This window comes from Peromyscus maniculatus, chromosome 11, assembly GCF_049852395.1.
Source record: "Peromyscus maniculatus bairdii isolate BWxNUB_F1_BW_parent chromosome 11, HU_Pman_BW_mat_3.1, whole genome shotgun sequence".
Lineage (NCBI taxonomy): Eukaryota > Metazoa > Chordata > Mammalia > Rodentia > Cricetidae > Peromyscus > Peromyscus maniculatus.
Window position 1 is genome coordinate 61,290,860 of NC_134862.1, and position 15,891 is coordinate 61,306,750.

The window sequence follows — 15,891 nt, forward strand, 5'->3', positions numbered from 1 at the left end:
TTTTTTTTTTTTTTTTTTTTTTTTTTTGAGAGCTCAACTCTTGATCTAATCCCTCTTTGAGTCACTCAAACGTCTATGTTTTCCCTAATCACTCTCCCTATCCTCCTCCTGGAAGGATGATCATATCACCAGCCAGTCCTAGAACAAAAGATCCTTAAGTCATCAGTGTTTTCTGGGAATACTTCTTAAAACTCCCCATCCTCAGCCTCCCCCACTGCATGATCTCAGTGGACCCAGGAATCTCTGTTTTTAGCACCTACAGGCCAATCTAATTTTCCAAGCTTAAAACTTCACCCCAAAACTTCTAAGCAGGAGTTTAGCTCACATCTGAATAACATTTCTCTTCTTCCCACTGCGACTCTGTCAGAAGCCCTGGAGCTGGGCTAGAGGAATCAGCATTTTGGCCAGGAGATTCTGCCAGAGGTCCATGGGCTACCTGAGAATCATTATTTTTGCTAATTCTCCGCCTAGACCCAGTGCGGTGGTTAGCCCATTTATCGACAATGCTCTAGGATGGGTGGATGAAAGAAAGGCCTAGAAGACCACAGAAGCCACAGATAAAGGGAGGAGCCACACAGCAATGAAAGTCAATCACACATTGAACCAGGTAAACAACAAGATGCCTTTAAATCGAATGTGGGTAAGAAACCCGTCATAGAAATACTCTCAACACCTGAGTAGGAGTTGCTCACTTATCCAGTGAATCTCACTGGGTGTTACCTGCCAGAGGGATGTGGCTTAGTCCTTGAAGAAACTTCCTGTATTTTTGAGGTCAGAATGAATCCAAATACATTGCAAATGAATGACAGAGCCTGGTTTCCAACCCGGTTCTTGGCTGAAGTCAAAGCGTGGACTGGCTTTTAGTCACCGTGGTGGCATATTATAGCTAAGTTCAGTAAGTCTAGATAAAGAAATTCATCAGTATGGTATGGTGGTCACTAGGAGAATGATTGGCTAATAAGGGGCACCCTGAAGTCAATCACAAGATCCTTTTGTGGTTAAAAAGAATCTATCTCAGGGCTGGAGAGATGACTCAGCAGTTAAGAGCACTGGTTAATCTCCCAAAGGACCCAAGTTCAATTCCCAGCACACACACACACACACACACACACACACACACACACACACACACACACACACACACATTAAATAAATAAATAAAAATTTTAGAAAAGAGTTCATCTCCACAATTTATCAACTTGATGAACTTGGATTCTTGTGAACTGGGTCCCATTAAAAGTACACACCTGTGTGATCTGGGGGTGCGGGGTGGGGGTGGCTTCTGAGCTCTCAAAATGTGTACATAATTGGAAGACACCGAGGTGATGCAAACAGAACCCAGCTAAGCCCCTTCTCTAAATGACTGTCCATTCCCAGGCAAGCGCGGCCACTGAGTTAAATCCCCCAGGGGCTGACGCCATGACATTGCTGTGGCGGTTCTGAGAGGCTTGCCATCCACTGCGGTCCTACTCTGAGGAGGAGCCAGGCAGTGGAGCTGCATCAGGTTGTCTGCCAGCCGGCTCAGGCTGTGCATTAGCAGTCAGCCTGCCTCAGCCGCCAGCCGCCAGCCTTGCAGCACAGGCTTGGCCTGATCTGTAAGAGGAGGCAATTTTCCATCTCTAATTTTCTGCAGACTCACTGTGCCTTGAGAACAAGCAGCTATAATCAAAATGCCTCCTGTTGACTTTGCAAAACCTTGGAGCGAGGCTAACCACATGTTTCTAAATCCTTGTCTTCAAAGCAGATCTTTAAGGTTGTAAACTGGAGTTGGGGGGCGGGGTGCGGGAGGAAGAGCTTCTAGAGAAAGCGTAGCAAGGGGTGGGGGTGGGGTGGGGACTGGGCATGGGTAGAGGACTGCAAAGCTGCGCATAGCATAGTCCCACTGTCTGTCTCACCTGGATGCCGCCTCTCATTCTCAGCAATTCCTTGTCACATACAGAGCTTTGGAAGGGTTTTCATTCTGCATTCAGTCCAGTAGAATAACAAGCACCAATAAGAAGCAACGGTTGCTAGAGTCTGGTTTTCCACATAAGGTTTTGAAAAGGACATCATATACATAAACAACTACATAGTCACAGATAACCGAGGGCCCCTGCTGTTGTCAGAAAACAGCCTGAACAATTGTTTTCTAGACAGATGAACTCTGATTCCTGCATTAGTCACTTTATCAGTAAGTGTGGGCTGTGGACTGTAAACTCACGGACCTAAGTAGAAATCACAAGGCACGGCACGGACTTGCCTTCAGGCTACTCCTGTTTGCGGAAGACAGGTTAGTGCGTAGGGATGACGTAAGACAGCGGAACGTGAGGCCATCACCAGGTAGAAGGGATGCAGAGACGTGGGAGAGGGTAGAAGTGGGCTGCAGTTGTCAACCGAAGCTCTGAGGAAGGGATAGGCTTTGCACACTTCAGGATCTGGACAGCAAGAGAAGCCTGCACGGAGGGCATTCCAGGACAGGAGGAGAAGCAGGCTCAGGGTGTCTCTCCTTTGCTTCTTGTCAATGTCTTTGAGGAGTGGGGGGATAAAGGCCTGCAGACTTCTACAAGTCTTCACAGAAAATCAGGCCAGCACACACAGTAACATAAGGCACTAGGACATTAAATGATGTCAAAAGGTACAAGTTACGAATTATAGATTTTTTTTCTAAAAAATAGCATCTTATATTCTAAACAGCATAAAATTAGAAAGCTTTGCCTGCTAAATATACCTCACTCTCCCCTTTGCTTGGACATTTTCAAAATGTTTAGTTGTAGAAGAAATAATTATTTGAACAGATAAGATCAAAAGTGTGTGCGTGTGTGTGTGTGTGTGTGTGTGTGTGTGTGTGTGTGTGTGTGTGTATGCATGCATATGCTCTGGCCTGGAGCTCCCTGAATTTGGCTGGGCTGGCTGGCCAGCAAGTTCCCATGAGCCACCTGTTTCTCCCTCTCCAGTGCTGGGAAATCTGAACTCAGGACCTCAAGCTTGTGTGGTTGCTAGCGCTTTCCTGAACCAGCTAACTAGCTCCCCAATGCTGTTTTTGTTTTGTTTTTAAGACAAGATCTCATTGTGTAGCCCAGGCTGGCCTGAAATTCAGAATTCTCTTGTCTCAGCTTCTTGGCAAATGCTCTTTTATAAGTGTGATTATTTCCTGTCGCTCTATAACCAAACAGCTGTGTTTAGAACAGATGAATAAGAATCCATTATAATGAAAAATATCACAAACTTGCCATTTGGGGAGAAAATTTTGAAACACTGAAAATGGCTGAGAAGATAGTTTGTATCCCATTGGCTCATGAAGGGGCAGTATTCTACAATTCAGGTTAAAGCTGGGTTAGAACCATGCACCTATTTGCAAGTAGAATTTTGATTGGCAATTTGGCTTCTAGGTAATATCTTATCACTTACAGAATAAATTAATCCTTTTTCTCTCATAAAGAACACAAGGCCACAGCCAGTGCTGCATCTGCTCCCCAGAATTGCTTGGCCATGTTCCCAGATAGTCCAACAGCCTTGCAAAGGCAGCTCCCCAACCTATTTGCTAGGTGGAGTTGTTATTATTCCTTCCAGGTTAGCAGATTGCAATGTGTACATGTCCCACACCTAGTCTCACTGGACCATAGTATTTTTAACTCTCCCTTGACCAAGGTCACTTTAAGGATCTCTGCCAGTCTCTTCAAGCTTGGGTGGTTCTATTAGTCACTTAACTTCTTGAGGATGCAGATTTAACGTGAAAGATGTTCCCAGCATGTTAATGGACAGTCCATGTGATAAACTATTGTCCTCACCTAGGGATTTTTAAATACATGTTGGCTGAGAAGAAACCAGAGACGTTAAGCAGGAAATATGTTGACTTCAAAACTGATTTGATTACAAACTTCCCCCCCCTCTTCCCCATCTCCTAGTGTGTCAGTGTGCTGGTGTGAGATTCTCTTCCCTTTTTCTTCCTATAAGATCTCTGGACATAATCATAATCACAGTTATAATAAGGAGGATATCAACACTTATTTCTATCATTTTAGTGATTATCTTGGGAATTTTAACATATATCATTAAAAGTAAATGTTTATAACTTTGCTTTCTTTCTGGACCATGCCAGCCACCACCTATTGCAACCTACATGTAAAACTCTCTTGATATTTTAGCCTCACAATTTAGACACTAATGTTATCATTGGACACAATCAACATTGATGCTTCCCATTGTTGTGGACCACAAGTCTTCCTGACCTTAGAAAGAACTGTCATTAAAAGTTTATTGTGAATGTGTTGTTATAAATGCACCCAAGTTTTTATGAGAGAATGTCTGGTTTTGAAAGATTGCATTGCTAAGTACAGAATTCAGCCTGAAAGCTGGTTTCTTTTAGAAGTTTATTCTCTATTCTACTCATGCCAGTGTGGCTTCTGAAGAGTCAGCCATGTTACTGTAGATGTTTTGAACTTGGAGTTTTTGTTGGTTGAGTATTTTTCAGTTTGGCTGTTTCTATTACCTTCACTGCATCTCCAATCTGTCCCTCCACTGTCCATTTCCTGTCCTTATTGTTATTGTCACTTTGGGTGATTTGTCATTTTCAATGATCTTAACACTTCCCGAAAACACTAGTCATGTGTTTTAGCACTGGATCTCCCTAATTCAAGAAATAAGTTTCTTCTTAGAACTTACATTGTATATTTGTTGGACTTACTCATTCCGATCTCCCGATTTTTAATCTTTTTCATACTTTTTGTATCCATCCCACATGATTCTTCAACCTTACTTTCCAAATCAATAATTGTTTCTTTCACTGTGTTTAATGAAGTATCTACCTCTAGTCTGTTTTCTTTTTTTTTTCAATATGTGTTTTCTTTTTTTTAAAAAAAAGATTTATTTATTTATTATGTATACAATGTTCTGTTTTCATGTGTCCCCTCAGGCCAGAAGAGGGAGCCAGATCTCATTACAGTTGGTTGTGAGCCACCATGAGGGTGCTAGGAATTGAACTTAGGACCTCTGGAAGAACAGCCAGTGTTCTTAACCTCTGAGCCATCTCTCCAGCCCCCTATGGTCTGTTTTCAATTACTATTTTTCATTTCTGAAGATTCTTTCCAGAATTCTTTTTCTCAAATTTATTGCTGCATACACATTAATTATTAATACCTTAATTTTATATTATGTATTTGGTTTTTGATAGTCTAATGCCCAGAGTCTTTGCAGGTATGACTTTGTGGTTTGCTGTCTCTATCAAAACTCATTCATGGTTATGTGTTTCCTATGTCTACAATGAGTATGTGCAGCATGAAGCTTTAACGATGATTTTTTTTTTTTTTTGAGGTAAGTTGTAAAGTTTGTTCTTCAGAGAGGATTTGTGCTTGTTTCTACCTGACAAGGATGCTTGCTGTCACTAGTCATAATACTTACTATAAACCTAAGGTATGTGTGATGTGAATGTTGTCAGTGTGGGAGATCTACAGTCTCCTGGGAGATGGGCCTCTAGGCTACCTGTGGGAGATTTTGTTGATTATGTTAATTGATGTGGAAAGATTCATCTTAATTGTGTGTAGAAGGACCCTTCCTTGGGCAGAGGATCCTGGACTACATAAGTGGAGAAGGAAAATGAGAAGCATGGGTGCACATGTTGCCCTTTCCTGATTATGGAAGCAACATGACCAACTACTTCGAGCTTCTGCTGCCTTGATTTCCTCGCCATGATGTACTGTCCACAGACTAATAGCTAAAATAAATCCTCTCTTCTTTAAGTTGCCATATCAAAGCACTTTATCACAGCAACAAGAAGGAAAGCAAGATAGTAATTAAGCCTCTGTGGTGCTGGCGCAGAGAGAGACGGAGTTCATAAGGACATGTTCAAGTACATGAAAATAAAAGCACAACAGAGGTGGCATTGCTAACACTCTACTAAAGTGGTTTATTCAATGATGCATGATAAAAAAAAAAAATGACTACAACACAATGCAAGGAAACCAGCTATTTCCAATTTATAGGAGGAAGGGTTGTAGAAACCCAAATAGAAACACGGCCTTTCTTACATCAAAACCTGCACATTTGGCTTCAGTTCAAGTGTGGGTCCTCTGGAAGTACAGCCAGTGCTCTTAAAGCCTGAGCCATGTCTCCAACCCCACAGCATTATCTTCTTGAGAATGGTTTTTGTTTGTTTGTTTTGTTTTGTTTTTGGCAGTTTGGCAACTTTTTTTTTTGACATTCAGCAGGTGAGTTCTCATCCACATTGTCTGTAGATTTTTTAATGTGGTAACAGGCATGTAAGTTACCAATGTATAGAGTTTATTTGGTGAGTCCTCAACCTTATCATGGTATGAAACATTCCTTATTCCTTTGGCCCAGGCAGCTTTATTGCACCTGGTACCAGTGCGCACATCTAGAATCCCGATCTCCTTCATGGAAAATTTCCAGATTTCTTTGAGTGCCCGAGGGACAGGCTTCTGGAAGCCCACTCCATGGACATGCTTGTGAATGTTGATGGTGTGTTATCGGGTCACCGTCTTGTTGATGACAGAATGGCCCTTCTTTTTCTCTCCAACCTTCTTTTTCTCTTCAGCCTTCTTTGCCTGAGCCATTCTGGATTCTGGGATTGTGGGAAGGAAAGCCGCATGGCAGACAGAGAATGGCTTTTTAACTGTTGTGGCTGAAATAGCTTCAACTCCAACTGCTTCTAAGGTATGACATTTCAGAGATCTCTACTAAATGCCCCCTCGTGATCATTAGAGATTCACCCGCTTTGTCATGTCAGAACTCCAAGTCTTTCCCCTCTGCACATGCTCACTACGCCCCTCGTGCTTCGAAAACCATAGTGCAATTTCACTCTAGGCATGCACAGCCAGCCCAGTGTTTTAACTAAAGCTCAGAGGGGTGCTCATGCGCATTTCTGTCTTGTTTGGTTTGGGCTGGTTTTGTCTTGCGATTTTAGCTCCCTCGATTGTGGAGCTCCTTGAATATGCTTATCAAGTTAAACCTACAAGTGACCACCCCTTCTTGGAAGTACCAGGCTTGCCATGTGTTATCATCTATAGATAGTATGCATTGCTGTTATTTGTGCTGATAACTTACACAGTCCATGAGGTTAAGATGTAAGTACCTGCTCTTCAGCATGTACTAACCAGCAGGTAATTTCATTATCCACGTGATAAGAAGGCATTACCCACTTCAGTCCACCCAACCCCACCCCAACCCCCCAACCCAGCCCCATTCCACATGATGCATCCAGTGAGAGTTTCTAGGTATCAACATCAGTTCAGACATTCTGCGCTTAAGTTCTTGCTCTTTTCCAGAGCAACCTGGAGCAGACCCCGTCAGCAGCAACGTATGTCTCTAATTCTGTACAGGTTCCCTGAAATCAGATCTGCTAAAAAGAATTTGTGTATGATTTGTCTAGTTGGGAAGTCAGTTCCAGGACATTGAAGGAGTACAGGAGTCATGAAAGGCATCAGAACCAATCACTGGGAGTTCACAAATAGGTTACCATCTGGAGGTTACCGCCAGCGCTCAGTACTTATGAGAGCATGCTAAAGAAGTAGATTAAACTAAGGAATCTAAGGAAGAACAGCTTAGAGCTGTCACCCTGATAGAAAAGAAAGCTAAATTGTTTTTTCATCGACGACTCCATCCCTTCCCATGCAGGACTGCATTTGAGCTCTTGGCACCTGGGCTTTGCCGGTTTGTCTCATTCCTTAGTGTATATGGAAGCATAGGCAGACTTGGGCCCACAGCTATACAATTCCCTAGGCAGAGAGCCACAGGAAGTCACCAGAGTCTGAGTAAGCCGCCACTGGCGGGTGACCTCCCGGGTAAGTGCAGGGGATATGGGTGGAGGGTTAACAGAGCCCTTCTTTCCTTGGAAACAGGAACTCCCTGAAATTCATTTGTTTACCCTAATCAAGCAGACCCACATTAACGTCAAAACAGGAGAAGAATAATATGTCAGAGGATCGCTAACGGGAGCTTGACCTTGTACAGTGCTGTGGAGAGAGAATAGAGACAACACAGTCTCTAAAGGTTGTTCCGTGGACAAAGGTGAAAAACCAGCCAGTAAGCAAAACAAACTTTGGGTCTCGTCAGCAAATTCCTTCACATGACTGTCCATTCATTTGGCACGAGATCAGCGATGCAATTGGAGCTTAACAGCAGATAGATTGATGCCTATTATATTCACATGGGGAGGGTATGCCTGGTGTACACATGTTAGAAGAGGGTGTGCCAGGTATACCTATATTAGAAGGGGATGTTCTAATTATTATATGCATAACAGGAGGGGATATGCCCAGTCTGTGTTAGAAAGCTGTCATAACTATATTGCTTTCAGTTCTTCAGGATTTTTTGCCAAGGAGAATGGGGAGGAGGGGCATGGAGATGAAGAATGGGGAGGAGGAGGGGGATGAGAAGAGGGAGAAGTTTCTCCTCTTATATGGGTGGCACACGGCTGTTAGTCAAGCTGTAGGAAATTATGTGGCCACAACGATTAATTTAATGCCTGAAGGACCCTGCCCAAACCAAGGAAACTGGTCAGCCTCTTAATAATTAACTTTAACCACTAAGTGACTCCTCAGAGAAATGGTTCCCAGGATAAATGAATATGAAGGTAGGGTCGTGGAATTTGTGAAGAACAATTACAAGGATGCCATATCTAAGGTCTGAAGTCTTTGAGAGGAGAGATGCCTTTATGGATGCAAGGAAAGCTAAGTCTTCATTGAAAGTAGCTCTGTGATAGGAGGGAGTCTGAATTAACCTTGTGCATTCATTTATTCAACCACAACAGCCACTGTATTTGGAATGCTGGGATGTTACAGTTGTGATCATTCATCTTGATTACAACTTGATTGGATCTTGAATCAACCAGAGGAAGTGCCTCTGGGTGGGTCTGGGAGGGTAAGTCCAGTAAAGATTAACTGAGAGAGAGAGATCTTTCCCACCGTCTTCCAGTGGTGGCCCAGGGGGTGTCTGAGGGAAAAACAGTGGTTTTGTTTCCCTGTGCCTACTTCTCATCACTGCTGGTGAGAGCACACGCTCTGTTCTTTCTGCTGACATCCCGATCTCCGAACCCAACTTCTTAGCCTTCCGACGTGGACGGAAGGCCAGGAGATCTCCAGGAATCCGCTAGGCTTTCAGTGCCAGATTGAGACTGGTGGGCATTCAGCCTAGTGGACTGAGAGACCTCCAGATTCTCAGCTTCTCCAGCGTGCCCACAGCCATTGTTGAACATCTCAGCACACATCACATAGACCAATCTCATAAATCACCTTTGAAATATGTACCCGTTCTTTTTTTAAATAATATATCTAACTTTATTTTATGTGCATTGGTGTGAGAGTGTCAGATTCTCTAGAACTGGAGTTACAGACAGTTGTGAGCTGCCATGTGGGTGCTGGGAATAGAACCTGGGTCCTCTGGAAGAACAGCCAGTGCTCTTAACCTCTGAACCATTTCTCCAGCCCATTCTAACAGTTTGAATTCCTCTGGAGAATCCTGACCTTCCTTTGACTGAGAGTGAATAGGAAGAGACCAATAATGAACAAGGAAACACAATTAAGCAATCATAATTACTAAAGCTTTCAATAAACCAAGATTAGAAAGGGACCGGGAATGTGGAAATGACTGGTTATTCTTATGGTTTGTCTCATAAGGTATCTTCCAAGCACAGTCCCTGATGTAAGAAAGGATGCCAGTTATGTGTCTATCTGAAGAAGAACGTTCCAGACTGTGAGGAGGCAAAGTGCAGATACTTCCATGGAGGACAATGACTGATAATCCCAAACACATGGAAGAGAGCAATGATAAACAAAGGAAGAGAAGCTGTAGGAGACAAAGATCAGAGACACAGCTGGGTAACATCGGGGGCAGGGGGACACCCGCAAAACACACAGAGCTTACAAATCTTCCAACAAGGTGAATGACACTCGAAACCATTGCTAGACTTTTCACTGCATTCCAAAAGATGGAACCAATGCAGTCATGTTGGCGGAGCAAAGCAATTGTGCTGTTCCCACAGTCCTGGTGAGAGGGTGAAGGCTTGGACTGGACTCTGAGAGCTTAGATGATGAAGGATTGCATTAGGACTTACATTTGTAGTAGAGCCACAGGATTTGTTCACTAAGCATATAGGATAAGGAGAGGAAGTGTGAAGGATGGACAGAGGACTTGACCTGGGGATCTAGAAAGACAGAGGCTCTGCCTACTGGCATCCCAGGGCAGCCGATTGAGTGGGAGAAATCACACCTTTGGTTTCAGTCCTACTAAGTTTGAGATGTCCCTTAGAGGGAGCTGTGGTCTGAATGTTTGTGCTCCCCCAAATCCATATATTGAAAGCTACTTGCTAGTGAATACTGTTAAGAAGGAGAGCTTTTGGAAGGAGTGGTTAGGTCATGTCTTAACCCATTTCCAGCCACTATAATAAACTTAAACCCTGAGAGAACACACTCACCCCGTATCTAAATCCTAGCAATTCATGAGGGCTCCACTCTCATGAATGGGATTGATGCCATCACAGAAAGAGCCTAAGAGAATGATTTAAGCCCTTCCGTAATGTGAAGACGCAGAAGCAAGGAACAGATCTCACCAGGCGTTAAATCTGTTGGTGACTTCATCTTGGACTTTCTTGACTACAGAATCCTAATCATTAAATTCCTGTTATTTATAAAATTTTATATTTATCAAATTGAGATAAAATATTGAAGGAGTGTTGTCAAGCAAGCCACCAAATGTGTGTGTGTTTGAGGAGTTCTAGAACAGCGTTCTGAACGGAAATGTGAATTAAGGAATTACATTCAAAGCTATTGTCACTAGCAGGAATCACCAAGAGCAGCATAGTTATGGCAGAGAATAGGTCCACAGCCATGCTTTCCTGATAGCCCCAAATGTGCCTGACAACCAAGGGGAAGGAAGAAGCCGAACACTGGGTTTGTCATCAATAACCCTGGAATGCAGTGAGTTGACCAATGAGGAGTAAGTGGCTGGCATGGGCTTGGGTCCCTGTAAGATGGTAGACTTATTAATAAAGGGACCTGAAATACAGCCAAAAGGAAGGAGATGAAGAATTTATGAAAAAGGAACTCTGAGGGAAAATAAAATTTTAATAACTACACGCAGGATCCCTAACTTCTTTTATGCCCCACGTGTGGAGAAATGCCAAGCAAGAGGTTGACTTCTAACCTAAGATTTCTCTTACAAAGTATGGACATGTTCATTGTAGGGCTCCCCTGAGAATTCAGTGAGTTAAGGCATGAGCTGTGTTGAATTCTGGAGTGTGGGGTGTTCTCCATAAGTACTTGCTGAGAGCGTTTCCTCACTGCCTTGTTGACAACCTCATCTACTCTAGAGTTTGAAATCATAATTATTCTACTCATTGTAAGTTGGTAAGAGCCAGCCACCCTGTGGCAAGCTACAGTGTTCCACTGCCCTATGAGAGCAGGCTTTAGTGCAGCCCAGATTCTGGCCGTGGCCTCCTTGGTGTTTTCTCAGTAAGAGTCAATTTTACGTTGTCGTGGAGTAGGTAAGGAAGGGGGTTGGGAATGCATTCCCTTGTTGAGTAGGCCTTTGTTGATAACTATGGATTGGTAGGTGCAGCACGCTGTAATCTTAAGGCCTTTCATCTCAGGTTGGCTTGGTAGGAAATAGAACATTCTATTGGAAAAGTGGCTCCTGAGATTGCTATGCCTCTCAAAATAGCTGCTCCCCGGAGCCTATTCTTCTTTGCCTGGTTGTTTTTGAAGTGTTTACACTGCTCTTGCTAACTGAAATTGCTGGCTGATTTGATTTCATCTGGACCTTATTTTATGTTGTGGTGATTAATCCACTCGATCTTTGCCAAAGTCAACCAGCTTCCAAGTACCACTTGTCATTTGCATGTCCACTGAATAAACACCCTCTCCTGGAGTCCGTCCTTGATGGCTCTCCAGTCCTCGTCTGTGGTGCACCTGCAGCCTTGAGTAGAGCGTCAAGACAATGAGAGATGTTTTTGAAGTTAATTTTTGTCATTTCCTATCCTCTGTGTTTCAGATTTGAGGGGCGGGGCTCTATGGACACAAGATTGGGATTGATAACACTCATAGAGAAAGACGAGCCAAAGAGAAGATGATAGGCTACTAATTAATTGCTCTCTCACTGCATTTGTTGTATCTTCCCACCACTGAGGCCAAAATGGCAGGACGGAGCCAGATCAGATCTGCCTCTGTGCCGGGACAATCAAGTGAGCATGGGCTAATACAGAGAAGGGAGGGGGAGGCCTTTGACTTGCCTCCCGTTCCCTGCTTCCTCAAACTTCCTAGCGCACGCGTGCGTGTGCTGCTTTCCAGCTGTGGAAATTTGGTTCTTGAGAGAACTAGTACATTTGTAAAGTCACACAACCAGGAAGGCACAAAGTCAGGTCTACCTCCTCGAACATCTGTATTCTTAGCCTTTACTCGACGATGCCTCCTGACCCAACTGTTTTCTCTACTTGTGTAGGTCAGTAGGCTTTAGTATATTAGAGAGTTTTGCGGGTACTGCCATGGTTTAAAAGACTTCGTCTCTGAGCAAAGGCACAGGTTTTTTGTTTTTTTTTTAATGTATTACCTTCTAAGCCTAACATCCTCACTTCCACCGTAACCCCAGCCCTGGGCAGCTGCTTGCTTATCTATAGACATAATACACTTTCAATATTTTATTTTATGTCTAATTACATGTATCTGTTTGTGTCTGTACACTTGTGTATGGATACCCACAGAGTCCAAGGGAGGGCGCCCGATCTCCTGGAGCTGGAGTTACAGGTGGTTTGTAAGTTGCCAGATGTAGGTGCTCAGGACCAAATTCTGATCCTTTGTGAGAGTGGTATACAGTCTTAATGGCTGAGCCATCTCTCCAGCCCCTATTTTAAATTTATTTTAAACAAGTGAAACCATACAACGTGAGTCTTTTTTGAGTAGCTTCTTTCAACTGGCATGTTTCCAGAGTTTTTTCACGTCACATCATGTGACAGTCCCTCACTTCCTTTTGTCATCAGTCACATCCCTTTGTCTGGATTCACCACATTTGATTTGTGCATTCACTAACAGTCCATGGAAACTGGCTGCCTCCACATCTGGGATGTGAATAAGGGTTCTGTGGACATTTACGTACAAGGTTGTGTAGACGCATGCTTGGTTTAAATGCACCGAGGAGGAGAATTTTTGGAGCTCTGTATTCATATTTTGAGGAACCACCAGACTCATCTGACATTGTTGCACCATTGCTATCCCTCCAACGATATATGCAGTTTTCAGTTTCTCATCAACCTCATCAGCTCTGGTTATCACCTCCCCTTTCCTAGCCACACCGTGTGTGAAGTTCTGTCTCATTGTGGTCGTGACGTGCATTCCCTTTGATTGATGATGCACACCTTTTAGTTTTCTTGCTGGGAGGGTGTTCTCTTGAAAATCTCCCCAGATCCTTGGCTCATTTTAAAACTACACTTCCCACGTTATTGTCAGTTATTGCAAGATGACCTCAGGCTGCAAGTGCCTTGGGCCTTCTTAATTCAAACCCTTTGTTATTTAGGGTCTGCATCAATTTTCTCCTACTCTGTGGTTGGCTTTTCAGGTTCCTGTGGTGTTGGGTTAGCCCCTTCAAGACGCTGTAATAGAATGCTGTCAGCTTGGTAGATTGTTAAGAAGAGAACCCTATTCCTTGCAGTGTGGAGGCTGGGAGCCAACATCAAAGTGCCCATGGCTCTAGTGTCCGGTGAGTCTTCTTCCAAGACGGCGTTCTTTCTACTGTAACCTCACATATGTTAAATGTGTAAGTTACGGAGCTGGGGAAACGGCTCAACAATTAAGAGCATTTGCCGCTCTTTTGGAGGACTTGAGTTCTGTTCCCAACATCCATGTCAGGAGGTTTACAACTACCTGTAACCCCAGCTCCGGGAGGGGGCGGGCTGGGGGTCCTGACGCCCTCTTCTGGCCTCTACAGGCATCTGCACTTGTGTGGCTTATCCTTACGCATACACATATACGTAAATACAAATAAAATAAAAATTTAAAATAAAGGTAAGTTCTGTGAAAGCAGAGATATTGTTATGTTTACAAATTATTCATAGTACTTGGAGCAGTGTCTGGCTCAGAGAATGTAATCAATGCACATTTTTATTTGAACAGAATGAAACTTGTTATATAAAATATAATATTCTAAGCCGGGCGGTGGTGGTGCACGCCTTTAATCCCAGCACTCGGGAGGCAGAGGCAGGCGGATCTCTGCGAGTTCGAGGCCAGCCTGGGCTACCAAGTGAGTTCCAGGAAAGGCGCAAAGCTACGCAGAGAAACCCTGTCTCGAAAAAAAAAATAATAATAATAATAATATTCTTTTAGTAAAAATACCAGAAATGCTATTTCTAAACATCACAAACAACTTAAACACAGAAAAATCAAGTACATGTATACAAGAAAGTACACATTATGTAGATTTTGACAACATAAAATTAAGTATCTGATGAACTGGACGCAAACTATGAGTAGCCATGAAGGGAGGGAGGGGACTGGAAGTTGAAGCGGCTGAATCCCCTGCAATCTGAGAGGAACAGCAAGAGACATTGTCTAGAGGAATAGACCGGGAGATGGAGGGTTGGAGGTGCCATTTACATCTCTACAAGTATTTCACAGAAGAGTAGAAGCCAAAATACACATGGCAGTTATTAAGGGGTGAGCACAAGTGGGAGCCGATGTATCTTTCTAAGGGAACACAGTACACACATATGGGGTTGACACAGAAAAATTAAAGAGGTGGCAAACTGTTACTGTGGGGGTTTGCGTCACAGAAGAATTTCAAGCTGTCCCTCTGGAGTATGCCATGGGAAGGGACCTTTATTTTAAAAATACCCTCCAGAACTAAAACAGGTTTGCACTGTCACATGTCCCCACTTTAAAATGCTTCTAATTTAAAACGAGGTTTCTCTAAGAAAAAGAATACAGTTTTTAGGACAGAAAAGAATAATCTAACAGTTTGCAAGTGCATACTGCCTACCAGTGAGGACCATCCAACATTTTGCAAACACTCTCTGATGGAGAGCGTCAGAATCTACATTCACCAGATGGAGAGACCCAGACAGAGGCGGAAGCGACTCACCCATGCGTCTGCAACCAAGCCAGTGAGAAAACCCAGACTTCCTGGATTCTGCATCCAAAGACATATTTGGATGGATTTCTTCTTCGAAAAAACCACATATTGGTATGATGATAGTTAAGGAAGAAATCCAAACTAATAGATGGCACACTCTGTGTTTACAATTTGGAGAATTCCTGTATTTTTCCATCCAACAATCTGGAGCCAAAATGCACATTGCCTGTCAAGACACAGACCAGTATGTCTCTGAGGCACCTGATGGGAATATCTGTCAGCTGAGGAGTGGTGTCTGCAAGGCAAAGAATGACAAGCACGAAACAGCCACGGTTAATTTTAAGTCTCTTTATACAAGCTCTGCGTCTTGCTGCATGTATAAATGCTGCTGCAATTTTCTAGCCACATAAGAAACAAGCTTGATAGCTAATTCTGATTATTTTGCTACACGTCTCTTATTAATTCAGACTACTAACACAGGTAGAGAGAAGGATGGGCATATTTGCCTGATCTGGTGGCAGTGTGTCCGTTGGTTTCATGTTCACTGTGGATTTAGAAATATTTACTGACTTAGCGTTCTTGGTAGGAAGACTGGAGGGAACAACGTCTTCGAGTGATCCTTCTCGTTTGACCAGTCATCTCCTCCACCTTTCACCCCTGCTTTCCAAGACCCACACAGACACTCTGAGAGCAAGTGTATACTCGATAGTGCTGGCCCAAATGGTCAGAGTCAGTGCTGGGGCAAAGCATGAACACTCTACAGAGAGTGAGCACTGGACCAATTCAGGAGAATTGGGGAGAGAATTCTGAGTTGCAGACTCAGTCTAATTGGTGTCTTGAGTAAAA